The sequence below is a fragment of the Corvus cornix genome, chromosome 3 (assembly GCF_000738735.6).
Source record: "Corvus cornix cornix isolate S_Up_H32 chromosome 3, ASM73873v5, whole genome shotgun sequence".
Classification (NCBI taxonomy): Eukaryota; Metazoa; Chordata; class Aves; order Passeriformes; family Corvidae; genus Corvus; species Corvus cornix.
The window spans coordinates 6,244,887-6,259,738 of NC_047056.1; the positions used below are offsets into that span (position 1 = coordinate 6,244,887).

The following is a 14,852-nucleotide window of genomic DNA, read 5'->3' on the forward strand; positions in this document are numbered from 1 at the left end:
TAATAATAATGATAAGAATAATAGAGATAAGCCAATTCATATCTCCCCACCCAAAATATTTATATAATGAATCGGTTAATTGTATTTTATCTTCTGATGGGTGGGTTGGTAGCCTTTCCTTTATGACAGACCTGGGGGAGCTCTCGTCCAGCCTGATGCCAAGAATATGTGTTATTTCATATTCTGTTATTTGCTTTGGGTTTAAGGTGGTGAGAGGAAATTCCCCAGCAATCAGCCCTAAGTGGTTTTGCAGTGAGCAAGTCTTTCAGTGCTTGAATATCGCTTAGTAGAAGAGGGGGGAAAGAAAAAAATCCCTTTATCTGCTTTTTGTAATTCAGACATTTGCCATATATCTGGAGAGAAGCATTAAAAAAAAAAAAAAAAGCGAGCCCAAGTATTTGAGTCTACCCAAATTAATTCTGGTGTCATTTCATCTGCCTAATTAGGCCTAAAAATAACCTGTGGGAAGGAGGACCGGCAACCTTGAATGTCTGAAGCAATTTGTATCAATTATTTCCCGACGTGGCAAGTGAAAGCCCTTGCCTGAGTGCCTCCATTAGCCAGGTGTCAGAGCTCTCTGTTTTCATTCCAGGCTTTTCTCTGGAACGAGGTGTGTGCGCACCAAAAAGCACCAAGGAGGAACTGGAGCCTTGGCGGGTCCAGGAGGGTGCCCAGAGCAGCTCTGCAAGCAAAGTGAGTGCCTTCACTGCTCTGTCATCACCAGTCCCTGAGAGCAATCACCACCCACCAACAGTTCCTGGAGATAAGGCCGAGCCAGCTGGGAGAAGAAAGCCTTTGATATTCCCTGCCTTGCTGAGTAAGTATGCCATAACAATAACACTTTGAACTTCTACAGCACCTTTTCATACCAGGGGCTGAGTGCTCCACAAACATTCATTCCCCAAGCCTTGTACCACCCATTTGAGGAAACCATTTTTTTTTCATTGTGCCACTTTCTCAGGCCAGACCTTCCAAAGAGCTCAGCACCTGTTTTGCCTGCACTGGAGAAATTATTCCCTTTGTGTTGCCACTTTAGATACCTGTGGCCAATATCAGTAATGTTTACCCAGCTCCTGCCCAAAATGCTTACAGCTAGACTTCTTCAGGTCTGCAAAAACTGAGTTAAAAAACTTGTAAACTGCTTTGTCTCCTGCTTATGACCCTCTGAGCTCCCTGAGGAGAACTTTTTTGACAAAGCAAAATTTCATCAACCCTCCACCCAGTTTTAGTCAGACTTTTCTGTTGTCTGTAGCCAGATTTTCTTTAGGTGATGTAAAACCTTACAAGAAAAGTAGGTATATTTGTTTTGTTCACCAGAAGTGTTTTCTGTGATGCTCTTCTGTTTGGAAACAGAGCAAGAACATACTTGTCTCAGACAGAGACATACAATAGATAAATAAAAAGAGAGATGCTATATTCCAGATAGGCATTGTATTGTGTTTTGCTACAGCAGGCAACAGGATTAAACTTTGATTTTCATCTCCTGTCTGCATTCTCAGTGAGAAAATACAGTCAAGGCCAATTTTGCAGTCGATCTATCTGTATGGAAAGTTGATTTTAAAGTGGTGCCAAATGTCAGTGAAGAATCAGAGTTTTCACAGGAACAATAACACAGTCTTGTAGGGAGGGTGAGCTAAGAGTGCACTCTGCAGCCCAGAGGAAAATATAGGTGTCACTGGTCCATTTGGGAAGTACACACATTTTATTTTCTGAGAGGACACCACCTGTAAAGCATTCACAGCATTCAGCTCTGCCCCTGCCCCTTGTCTGGCCAGAGGATCCAAGGGGTAAAGCCCTTACATGGGATACAGCATTTGAGTCCTGCTCCAAAGTCAAACAACCCTCTGATGCCTTCAGCTCTCATTTCCTCTGATGCCACTGAAAATCAGTAAATCCCCTTGGTCTGTTTAACTTTGGGGCAATGTAACTATGTTAGCTGGAAATACAGATATCAGCTTGTTCCTCTTCCTGAAGTATGCCAAAGTCTTTGGTCATTCAGATCCCATGACTCCGAGGCAGATAATTCATACACTTGTTGCAGTGACCCTGATCTCTGAAAATTGAAATGTAAACTTCAAACCTATCCAAGCCAAGCTTCTAATCTTTCGAGATTTGCCCATCACAAATCATAAGTGTGAAGTGGAAAAAGAGGGGAAATTCAGAGTGATAGAGCCAAGCTAAAAGCTATCAGATATATCATCTCTTCAAGCGAGGCTGGAATAACGTGGAAATGGGATATAGCCTGATGATCACTTGAACTTCCTTTAGCATGTACCCCTGGGAAAAGAGAGAGACACTAAAGCCTCAGTGTGGAAAAAAAAAAAAAAAGAGAGACAAGCAGAAGAAGCGGAACTGTTTGAACAGTCTTTGAACTGCTGGAAAGATGTGCCCCCCACACCACTTTCTTAACTTTCCCTGTAATTCAACCGCTGCGTTTCTCAAAGCTCACATCTGGCGTGGGCCCGTGGAGGTGACTGGGCACGTAAGAATAACACTGACAGGGGGGTGCAGGAAGGTGCTAATCTTTTGCCATGTGTGTAGGTATGTAATCACTTAGCAGATAATCTCAGATTCTGTAAAGACAGCCATTCATTTTGAAACAAAGACCAAACTCGCTGCTGCCGGGAAGCTCTGATCAGTTTATAATTTAGCTTTAGCTTTCAAAAAGTCCTCATCATTAAGGTGAAAGACACTGGATTTGTGTAAATCAGAATAGACCCCACTTCCTTGCAACTCAGAGCATCAGTGTCCTCTGACTGAGCTTCTCTGATGCCGCCACCACAGGGTGACTGTCCTCTCTCTGGGCAGGCAGGGCATCAATAAGGCAACAGAAGGTGAAATGATGGAAATCAATCTGCCTCTCATTAGTGGGATGAACAGAAGTGTTCCAGGGAGAGGCATCGATGAAGGGTTGAGGAGATGTGTTAAGAACTGGTTAAAAGAGGGATTGAAGAAGGATGACTTTTCTCAGCTAGTTTGGAATGAGCTTTGGAGGACTTTTGGATAATGGTGTCTCAAGTGAGCAGTGTCACGTACACTTCAAGTACAAACACTGCTAGATAAAACGAGCTCAGGGGAGATGTCTTGTGTGAGGCAGGTGCCTTTATGTTTTCAGAGATTTCAGAGGGCTTTAAAATAAGCATCACACATTTTCCTGTAATGAGCAGGGGTGTTTGTAGTTGGACTGGAACTGAGCCACTGAACACACACAAATATTCTGGAGGCATAAGATATGTGTGTGTTTATGTTTGCCTGTGCTCAGGCACACACAGGCCCACACGAATAGGGGGAGAGTCACTTATACATATTTATTTCCCTTTTTACTACTAGGTAGCATATTCATCACTGTATTTGTAGCCCAAATTACCCACAAGGAGGAAAAGTGATTTGTCTATAAGCAGAAATAGAGGTGAGGAAAATTTTCACTCTGGATACAGTGAGAAGTGTGGCATTGAAGCAGTTCTGGAACAGTCAGTGTGGACACAAGAAGAGGTCTTTTCCCAGGCCTGAGCACCTTGCATTTCTCACAACACGAATATGGCATTGCTGCCTCTGGGACTCGGGCCAGCTCATTGCAATGCAGCGCTCCAGAGGGAGGCAAGGCAATTTGCCACGACACCTTTTCCATCTTGCTGCCTCACTCACTGCTGCAGTTACAGATGGCCAACATTTGTGTCTCAAACATTTATCCTGCAAAATAGAGACTTTTGTATAAAAAGTATTTGGTGCACCAAAATATTTCCCTTAAATTTAAATTTTCATCTCGTTTCGATCCTCCGAAAACATTTTGAAATTTCAGACGTTGTTTTTTCTCCTTTTTGTCACCTTCCTTCTGTCTCACGCTCTGTTTTCTGAACACAGTAGATGTTTGCCAAGGTTGAAGGATTGGTGGGGGGTCATTATCTCCTTTTTGTTCCCACTTATTTTATTATTTTTCCAATTACTTACGGCTTTACCTATACTGTTAGTGTAGTGCATTAAAGTTTGGCTAGCACAGGATCTTGGCCTCCTATCACACCTCTCAATGAAATAAGTACAAGATAAAGATTATATTAGAATCATCTTTTTTTTCCCCTTTACCTGTAGTTTGTAAAACAGATGTAAAAACAGATAAGCATTTCTTAAAATGTTGACACTGAGGTTTTTCACATAGCCAGTTGCAGATGGAAACTATTACTGGGAAAGAAACAGAAGCGAAAAATTTTACAAATATTTTGGGTGAAAGAACACAATTTGTCTCAATTTGAACTCTGAAATATAAACAACTTCAAAAATAAATGAGTATTTAGGAAACTCCACTTCTTGTCTCTGTGCCTTGTATGTGCAAGTTGAGGGCAGGGTCTCACGATCGACTTTGGCTGAAAAGGAGCACTTCAAGTTCACAAGACCCCAAGAAACCTCATCTCTTCACACTTGGGTTACATCCCAAAATCCAACCAAAATGAGGAGCTTTCAAATTCCTGGTGAGTTGGAATTTCTGAGAATATTTTCTTATGAATACAGCAGAACATGTTGTTTCTAAAACAAAGCCTGTCTGCTCAGAGCTCCAGATTCCTAGGCCTGCAGCAGTCCTCAAGGAATCAAGATGCACATGTTTTGCTGCTGAGTGTATTTGAGAATGTCCCAGTTTATTTTTGACAGGACTTGTTGCCAGGCTCAGTGTCAGCATCTAGAAATCGAGATGAGATCCTTCAGCAGAGTGAATCTGTATTTTACAGCTTAACTTGGCTTTCTCAAAAACAAAATCCCAGAGTGGGTGGACTTTGCTCCTCTCTGCTTCAAGTAGCCAAGGTGTTTGTTTAAAGATTATATTAGAGACATTGACTGATTTCAAGGCTCGCTCTGGATCCTACACGTGTCTCACACTTTTTGCTTGTGGATTCAGTGTTTTGTAGTGACACAAACTAATTCAGGTCCTGCAGAGGTACTGTGTGAAAAGGGATGGGTTCTGTACGTCCCTCCAAGAAGTTTGTAATATTTTTAAAAAAAGCTTGTTACAAGAAAGAGAATGTAGGGATGACAAATAATTACTCCTACAGAGTACAAACACGGTGTTTATTCCCACACAGAGAAGTGGATCATCTGTTTAACTAGGAAAGGTCAGGTTTTTATGTGTGTCTTCCTATGAGAGCAGTTCTAGAGAGCTGCTGTTGCATTTCCGAGCATCTGATGGACGGCTATAACGTGTACAAGGTGGTTAATGGCCACTGTTGCCAGGATTTTATGATTTGTGGCTGTTATGAGAAGTTGATGTTTTTTGGCCATCCACATGAAGATGGGAAAGGCTGCCAGGGGTCTGGCTCTCCCCATGGTTACACACAGCCCCCCAGGAGCAGCAGGGCTGTGGGTGAGGAGCCCAGGGTGCTCACCCTGGTTATCCCATCGGGAGCAGGAGCGGCGGCAGCAGCTTCGCCGCAGAGCAACGAGGGAGGAAACGCAGAACAATCGGCAGGGAAATCCATCCCAAAATAACAAGGTGGCCTTCGTGAAAAGGAAAGGTCACTGCTTGAAAGCCACTATTTGAGAGCTGGGAGGGGTTAAAAAAAAGTGAGTGGAGGCCACTCAATGCCTCTGTGGTTCCAAAGAATTCCTTTTTGTAAGGAAAACAATGCAGGAGAACAATGTGGATACTTGCAGTGCTTTCGAGGCAGTAGAATTTTTTTTCCTTATAGAAAGTAAATTGGAACTGCTTCCACAAACAAGAGGCATTGGCTACAGAAGAAAGCGGGAGCTTTTGCAGAGATTTAAAAATAACCAAAAGTAAGGAGTGCGCTGGCACAGCGCTCTGTTTTCTCAGCATTGCACGGAAAACACAGTGCAGCCCCAACGTTTGGGGAAGGGAAAAGGCTACAAAAGCAGATTGGGAGACATAATGTGGTAAACTTCGGATCTGCCAGATTTTGTTTTTGAAGCCAGTGTTTGATGATAGGTTACCTCATGATGGGAATTGGATTGCAGACTTTGCCAGCTCTTTCCCCAAACATGTAAAATCTTTCAAAACATTTTTCTCCAGCAGACCAGTCTATTCCAACAAATTACACTACCATGTACTGCGTCCCAACTCAGTCTGGTGCTTAAAGCTGCCCATAACTGAGTATTCATGAATTCCAGGTAAACATCATGGTTTGTTGTGCTTGTGCAGTACCTGACAAATAAATTTACCACACAAATAAAGCACATTCAACCACCCCAAATGCATTAACCTCAACAGCTTTAACTTTTTAAAGGCATTTACTCAACTCTTTATTTCAGCTGATAAAGATAAAGCAATGTTGGTGGTGTTACCTGATTCCTGACCTCTCTAATTACACTAGTGCCGGCATATCCTCTGCTGCTGGAGAGGGTTTTTGTACTGGGAAAGCTTGTTTTATTTTATTTTCCTGAATGAAAATAAGCTGCCCAGTATGCCCAAGTACATAGTAGTAAAATGCTGGCTTTAGTAAAGAGAATTTGATGCTTAAAAGTAGGGGTTTGTTTTATTTTATTTTATTTTATTTTATTTTATTTTATTTTATTTTATTGTAAGTGAGACTCCAAGGAGTTAAAAGTCACAAAAATGTCAATATTACAGCCAAAAGGTCTTTATCAGACAGATGTTGAGAAAAGAAAATACACTGGTATTTCTGTGCTGGCTATTTGTGTTGGTAAACGCAAGTTTAATTACTCTCTATTGGTTTCATTTGGCTGACGTGGCTGTATGTTTCTTTATTTCCTTCCCCCATAAGAAATATAGCATTGCTGATTAAAGGTTGAATATTTCAATATCAGTGTCTAACTTTCCTGTCCCTTGTAGCCATGCATCAATCTGCATGGCTTCCTTTGCCTTTTGTCATCGGACATCTCTGAATTCAGAATGACTAGAAATTGCTTTTGGGATAAAAGTTTTGTCATGTGAAGTTTTTCTGGCAAATTGCTCGTTTGCACCAGCAAAAAGCTCACAGTAACTGGTCATCTGAACCTACTCCACAAAGCTTTAAGCAGAGCAGGGACAATTGTAACCTGGTTTCTTTAGGATAAACCTCACGGAACGCGGCAAGTAAAGGGATTCAGATCCACCTCTCTCTGAGGAGAGATTGTTCAACTGCACAATCAGCTTGAATCCTGGCCGAGGGTAGAACAGCCCTTAAATTCAAGATCAGACCCTTTGGTCCCCTCAAGTCAGCACAGAGGACTCCCCAGGGCCCCTCCTTTGGGACTCTGTGGGATGGACACACATCAGCAGCTGGGAAACAGCAGAGGAGCTGCACTGTACAGCTCTTAGCAGAAATTTGGGAAGAACTGCCCTGGCAAAATTCGGGATTCAAGTTCAGGCACCAGTGGTGATGTTAACACTGTCAGAAGGGCTCACTCACATCTCTGCCAGGCTGGTGTGGCATCAAAGGCTGCCCCTGCTGATGGCAGGGTGTGTGCAAGCCTCTGCTGAGCAGGCAGGGGTAGCACCCCAGAACACCTTTGTGGATACAAAAATGCTGCTAGCAAGGATTTTCTTGCTATTTTCTAAGTCCATGAGAGACTTTTCTCTCTCACAGAAGAGGTAGCAGGGAATGTAAACAAGCCACCTGCAACCTTGAAAAATCTTGTTTATGGTATAGTAGAAAAATATTTTGACAATGGATGTTTTAGGATTTTAGCCAATCACCCCAAGGGGTGGCTGATCCTTGTCCAATTAGACTATGAAGAAAAAAGTCTATAAAAGAGTTTGTAAAATAATTAAATAAATCAATCTTGCTGCACCATTCCTGCCTGCTGGATCTTCTCTCCTCCTCCCTACGGCTGCAGGACACAATGATATACCCTAGGGCATTTTAATAACCTTCTCACAGCATGGCTGGAGATGGACCAACCCCAGCACATGGAAATGGATCTCTCCAGCTGAACAGCTGGGTAAATTGACCACAGTGTGTGCTCAACATAACCAGGTGGCCTTCACATCTCCAGGGCTAATGCTTCTTGTACCTTCAGAGCTTGCACCATCAGCTTTTTTTTCCTCAGGCTTTTAATCAGCTCTCAAACAGACAGATACTCCTCTTGGAGGCTGCCATGCCCAGTGCAGTGGAGAGCCTGGCAGGTGACCCAGTCGGTGGGAGGAGGGCAGCTGCAAGCCACCAGGAAAACATGGGAGTTTCAGTGGCTTCTGAAGCCTGGGGAATGGGAAGATGCCCTGAGCTGAGCAAGAGTTAAGCACAGTCATACAGAGGCCTGGCTGTTATGAGTTAAGGTAGCTTTGGCGAGTATCTGTAAAAGTAGGATGTAGAGTATTGTGCAGAAGGAAAAAAACACTTTATGTAAGACATGACCTGGGGCATCATGCCAGGCTATCACTTCCAGGTTTGGAAGGAATCTGTGTTTTGCATGGCATGATGGAAAGTTTTGAAAAATAAGATTTTCTCTTCAGTGCAGGTCAGGTGGGTGCCACCTGGCAGCTTGTGCACTGCCACCGTGTTAACCTGTTATCCACAGGCACAACACTGGAGCAGCAGCAGGGAGAGGTGGGTTTGTCCCAGGAGATACAGGAGCTGTGCGGGGATATCTCAGCCCGTATCCCCCAGGCTGCAGCAGGACCCAAGGTCTGTGCACACCAGTGTGCAGGTACTCTCGAAAACATGGGCTGTGAGGGTTGAGACCTCAGGACCTGGTAGTGTCAGCTTGGAGAACAACAGTGATTCCCAACCTTCTCTTTTGTCTACACTTCCTGTGTTCAATCAGTCTAATTACTGCTAGGCCCTTGCCCATCATGTTGTGAAATGCTTCAGGGGCTACAGGGAAAAAAAAGGTCAAACTGTGGTCTAAACCACAGGAGGAAGAAGATATCCGTCAGGACAAGCTTTTACCAGAAATGGGATAAAGAATCTTGTTTACTAAATCTTTCATGTCTGTAGCTAGTTCAAAGACATCTCACAGTCCTCCTCATTAGAAGAGCAAAGGAACAACAGAAAAGCCCTCAGCCTAACCCACTATAAGCAGTAGCTTTGTGTGCTGTGGTGTGGCAGGCATTCATAGGTTGGATTTTTTTCCTTTTGCATCTGCCACTGGTAGAGGTAGATAATCCCACCCCTGCATGGAAATGTGAGCAAAGAGGAACTTTCTCGATTGGATTTGGGTTTATTCACAGCACTTGTAAACAGTGTTAACATAAAGATAACATATGCAGGGAGTGTGCCGCGAGTTACCACGAGAGATAAAGAATTTTAGGACGGTGAGAGGCAGTTTCCTCTTCAACATACAGTTTTTTCTGACAGAATTATGTGAGAGCAGAAAAGTTACAATGGCATTGCAGTTCCCTGCACAGAAATATCCAGGGAGGTGGAGCACCCAAGACAGGTGGCATTCACCTGCACCACAGCTGAGAGCATCGGTCAAGTGAAGAGGGCTGGGCAGCTCCTCTGTTTAGCCAACAGAGTAACAAAAATAACCAATATCACCCTTTTCCTGCACACTGCCATGTGGCTGGGGACAATAACCTGCATTTTTCCCAGCCAGGTCTCCTGAGCCACAGCTGATGGGACACCTCCTGCCCTGGGGCGGCCACTGCTCGCTGACCCCAGTGAAAACTAAATTGTGTACAGGCATATTGCAGAATTCCCACCTTAGATCCCACTGAGGCACAGCTTTGGCTTTCAGGGATCTCCCCTGCAGCCTGTCCCTTGTGTCTTTTCTGCAGGGTATTCATTATGAATTAATTCTTTCCACTTTTTTTTTATTTCCAAAGAATATCAGTTGAATTTACAGCCTCTTCAGCACTCCCCAAGCCTCATATCACACCTAAATGTTCATTTTCACTGCCTGAAGGCCTTTTCCAACCTGAATGATTCTATGAATCTGGCCTGTACTTCAGCTTAAGGGAAAAGCTACACATTGATTGAATTTTGGAGAAAAAGGTTGGAACCTTCAGCTGTAAATTTATCCTGTGTTATGTCTTCAAGGTTAATTCATATAGTAAACTTGCAAATGGCAAAACAATGTTGCTATTTATTAAAAACGGTAGTGCTCTCAAAATGTTGATGAAAAATGATGTTGCAGGGGTGATGATTGTGAAAAATAACTCCCACATCTTCCCCAGGGCCTGGGCAGAGTGAGGTGGGAACTTGGCTGTGGAGTCCCCCTGATTCTTCCACGGATATCAGCATCTGCAGCACCTGGGATCTGCGGCACAACTCCTTCCTCCAGAGGCCAAACTGAGTCTACAATTTCGAGCAGGATAATCACCTTTCCAAGGCAATAACAAGCACTTCCCAAGAGCAGCTGGCTAAGATGGCTCAGGAGCAATGACAAGAATGATGTGAAATTTTGGTCTATCAATCCAGCTTCTGCACACAGCAGGGAAGAGACACCTTTTGATAAAACTCCAGTCAAACACTGTATTTTTTATCTTTGTGTTTGTCTGTGCTCCCACTCTGATCACCCCTCGAATTATTATTTTGCAAAAAGATATATAGGAGAGAAATTATGTTTGTTCAGAGAGAGACATAATTTTCAGCTGTTTAAAAGTGCACCAGGTATGTTTTAAGCCCTGCAGACGCACTGAGAGCTCCAGAGTTTGTACAGCAGTTTTCTGCAGCACCGATTTATTCTATTTTACAGTCATGCCCTGGGGTACCAGGTAGGCTCAATATCGGGAGTGGGAGAAGCAGACCTGGAAGATGCTTTGGGTACAGCCCAGCCAGGTTTCTGCAGCCTGCAAACGCTGGCCTTGCACTACAAACCGGTCTGCTGTTGCCATCTGCTGGAAAAATCCCCAGCGGGTATTTCCAAACATGGCGAGGAGTTCAGCTCCTGTTACAGAGATACTAGGGGCTTTTTGTGCTTTTTAGGACAGGCTTTTCTCCTCTCGGTCCTTGTGATCTGCCAAAGAACAATGTGTGCATCAGGCTGTTACCACTCTGCACAGTGAAACACTTTCAACCCAGGCCAGTGTAAGAGCAAAACAATTCTTCCAACTTTCCTGCTACTAGAGAGGCAAAAAATTATCCTTCCAAAGGAATTCATCCTTCCTCTCTCTTACAACTCTCCTGCTTCATCACACCATAGAACGGTTTGGGTTGGATGGGACCTTAAAAACGACCTAGTTCCAACCCTCTGTCCTGGGCAGGGACACCTTTCCCTCGACCAGGCTGCTTTGCTGTGCTCCCAGATGTGTTACCCGAGCTGAGCAATCCCCATTCCACACGTTCACACAGAGACCACACAGACTTTTACACAAGCAGAAGTCCTAAAGGTCCTGTTCATCCCAACACATTCAATCTAGAATTTATTTCTTCTTCTACACTGTTTGCACTTATATCTATCTCAAACTATCACAGAAAAATATTTCTGCAGCCTGCTCCTGTGGGATTTTCAGAGGCATTGGATATCATTCCCTTTTCCCTCAGATATCTTGTCCTCGCAGCAGGAGTCTTCAAAAATCCTTTCCTTCTCTTAAAGATTCTGTGGCTCATCATTCTGTAAAGTGTAAGAGCGCATAGTATCGTGGGACAGGCGAAATCCCTTCTTGCTTGCACGCAGCCTTAAGCCAGACAGGCTGCTGGTTGCCACGGGCATCCTTAACTCCGTGTCATCAGGCCCAGTCTAATCTGCGAGGTGTAATTGCCGTGGCATTAAATCCGTCGCTGGTGGCTGATCACCTCCAGCTCGAAGGATTACTCGGCCCGGAGCTGGTGCTAACAAAGGCGGGACGCGTTCAGGAAACGTCGCTGCTGCTGCTGCTGCTGCTGGTGCCAGGGCTTTAAAGTGTCTGTCAAAGGAGGAGTCGATGGGCTGTGAATCCTCCCCCAGCAGAGATGAGAATAACAGGACCCGTGACTGCGCTGTCTCCGAGCTACACCTCCACTGCCTGAAAGCTGTCCTGCCGTGTGCCTTTGAACTACAGAACAGGGATGTTTAGGGCATAAACCCTGGCCAGGGGTGACAGGGGCTGTTTCAGGCAGCACAGGGAATTGGTGCCGCTTTACCTGGTGGAGAAGGTGTGAAAGCGAGTTAGCCCCGACCCAAGACAGCACTGACTGTGTTCATTGACCTCCAGCTGGCTCAGCGTGGGGACAGAGACAACTTGCACCTTTGCAAGCCTCCTTTTTATTTAAAGAACCTCTATTAACCTTCACTAGCAGAATTAAGCATCTTCAGTTTCAAAACTAACATATGCAGACCCCAAGCATCTACTGCAGCTTGGGGGACTTCTAGAATGGGAGAGCACGGAATCTGCCCCCTCTCTGTGCCATCCAAACTCCTGCCTGATGCAGAAATTGTAATGGTATTATTAAGGCATGTCCTCAATGTGTCTCTTATTATCTTGCCATTCGTGAAGCCTGAGGTTGGCTTGTCCTAGTTGGACTTCTGATGTAGAGGAGATGAATTGCCAACTCACATGGAAGTTTGTACCCACTGTGGAGTGACTTGTCCTATAAAATTTCTGTCATAGATTTCTGTGGCTCTGCTCCATAAAGAATGACATGGCCTCAGCGGCAGCAATTTTTATTCCTGCAATAGTGTAAAAGTGCTATTTTAATACTATTTATTGTTTAAAAAGAAAATACAACTTTAAATGATAGCTAAAATCAAACCTGAAAGCTAGAAAGGGCAAATACAGATAATACTTCTCCCTCTTTGTAGAATTAGTTTTCATTCAAAAATATCCTGATGGGGATGTGCAATACATAAAAATGTATTTAGTGACCTTTACAGATTAATTCTCCAGGTGTTTTTGAGCCTCCTCTTGAGCCTGTGTAAGCTGTTTGTGTCCACCCCATCCTCCAGCAACACTTTCTATAGGCCTCCAAGCCTTTTCAGGATATCAGGATATCAAACTGCCTCCTTTAGCTGCTTTGAGCCCTGATCCCCTGACTTGCTACCCCATGTTCTTACATCAGCAGTGGCAGAACCTGTTTCCTCTTCCCTCCTTTCTCAGATGGTTACTTCTGAGTACAACCATACATTTTGTCTTTTTATCAGTGGTGAAACCGACCTCTTACAGGGTCTGTGGAAAGCTGAGCCAAGTGGTGTTGAGCAGAGCAAATAATTCTTTCAACTGCATGTTATCATTTTTCTATGAAATTTGCCAGTCCCCTCCTTTGGCTACATTCCCTGTGACCTTGTCCACGTCCTGTGCAGCCAACAGAGACCTTTGCAATGAGAAATTCCTCCTTCAGGTGTTTGCATCTCTGCAAAGCAAATATTAAGGAAGATAATGCACCTCTGTCTCACAGACAACCTCTCATCCTTTACAGCATCAGAGGCACAAACCTATTTGTGTGCCCTGCTCTATCAAGTTCATAGAATCATGGAATAGTTTAGGTTGGAGGGTGTCCAAAGATCACCTCATTCCAACCCTGCTGCTGTGGGCAGGGATATCTTTCGCTAAACCACATTGCTCAGAACTCCATCCAGCCTGGCCTTGAACACTTCCAGGGATGGGGCAGCCACAGCTTCCCCGGGCACCCTGTGCCGGCCAGGTGCCAGAGGAGAAAGAAAACCCTTCCTCTCCAGAGCAGAGGCTGCCGTAGCCTTGTGTAACCTTGTGTCACTGAGTGTGTGAGCAGGAAGGCCCTTTCCGTGGAAGGATAACAGCACAAAAAGATCTTTTTCAGGAAAACCAGAACAATGGAAAACCAAAGGAGCCTCCAGTTCTTCCAGCAGATTTGGGAACAAATTGAAGGAGGAGCAAAGCTGGCCTGGTGCCACAGCTCTGCATGCAGTGGGGATGGAGAAGCTGCAATAATGTGTCTTCTTGGCTGACTCTTTAAAAATAAGGCACTTTTCTGTTGTTCCTTTTCAAGCATTACATAAAAGTTCACCCTAGAAGTCCAAAGGCAGCTGTTTTCTTAGCACAAGGAAGTCAGGAAGAGGCAAAGCAGGCAAAAACATCAGATAAGTCTGGATGAAAAACTTGGCTAACCTATATTTTCCCCCTCCTAAACAGCCAATTTTGAAGCACTCTGCAGAGATCTGCCTGAGAGGAAAAGCAGAGCCAACCACTGAAAACTGATACCCGAGCTCTGCTGAGGACCGCTGCTCTCCCTGCCTCGGTGTGGGAATCTCTGAGCTTCCATTCCCTGTGCTGGGAGTATTTCTCCTCTCATCCAGGCAGCCCAGAGACCTCCTAGGTAACAAGCAGATAAGTTTTAAGAAACGAGATCTCCCAAGTAACAAGTGATATGACAAAAGGAAATGGCCTCAAATTGCACCACGGAAGGCTTAGACTGGATTTTAGGAAAAATTTCTTCACTGGAAGGGTGGTCAGGCATTGGAACAGGCTGCCCAGGGAAGTGCTGAGTCCTTATCCCTGGAGATATTTAAAGGATGTGTAGGTATGGTGTTTAGGGACTTGGTTTGGTGGGGCACTTGGCAGTGCTGGGGGAACAGCTGGGCTCGATGACCTTAGAGGGCTTTTCCAACCTAAAGGATCCTATGGTTCTAGCGAGCCTTGACCCCTCCAGCTCTAATACAGCACCTGGATGCTGGCAAAATGAGGCTGGTCGCAGACACTGGAGGTGCCCATCCCACAGGGAGAGGACAAGCCACTGTCACCTGCAGGGAGGGTCTCGTCCCCAGACAGCAGTCAGTGACTCCATCCCTGCCTGGGGCTCTGTGTGCACCCCTGGGGATGGACACCTGCCCTTGCGTGTCCCTCTGGGGATCCCTGAAGAGAGCCAGGTCCAGCCATCTGACAGCTCCAGGGCTTGCAGGCTTGGGGCTTTGCAGTTGTAGTGCCTTGTCACAAGGTGGCAGGGACGTGACACTGCCTGGCACACTTCTGGCCTCAACTCCTTGCTGCTTTCTTCCTTATCCAATATGGATTTATCAGCAATCTTCTGTCTTTTCTTTAAAACTGTCCTTGAGATAGTTCAAAGAGAGGGTAA

General features: G+C 44.8%; 1 long non-coding RNA gene across 2 annotated transcripts in view; it reads left to right on the plus strand.

Moving 5' to 3' along the window:
- LOC109145101 overlaps positions 1-14,190 on the plus strand; it is a 125,388-nt gene extending 111,198 nt beyond the window's left edge. For both annotated transcript variants that reach the window (XR_002046304.3, XR_005603988.1), the window contains exons 5-6: positions 593-817; positions 10,061-14,190. This is a non-coding gene — a long non-coding RNA (uncharacterized LOC109145101). The remainder of the gene's footprint in view (positions 1-592; positions 818-10,060) is intronic.
- The last annotated feature ends 662 nt before the right edge of the window (positions 14,191-14,852 follow it).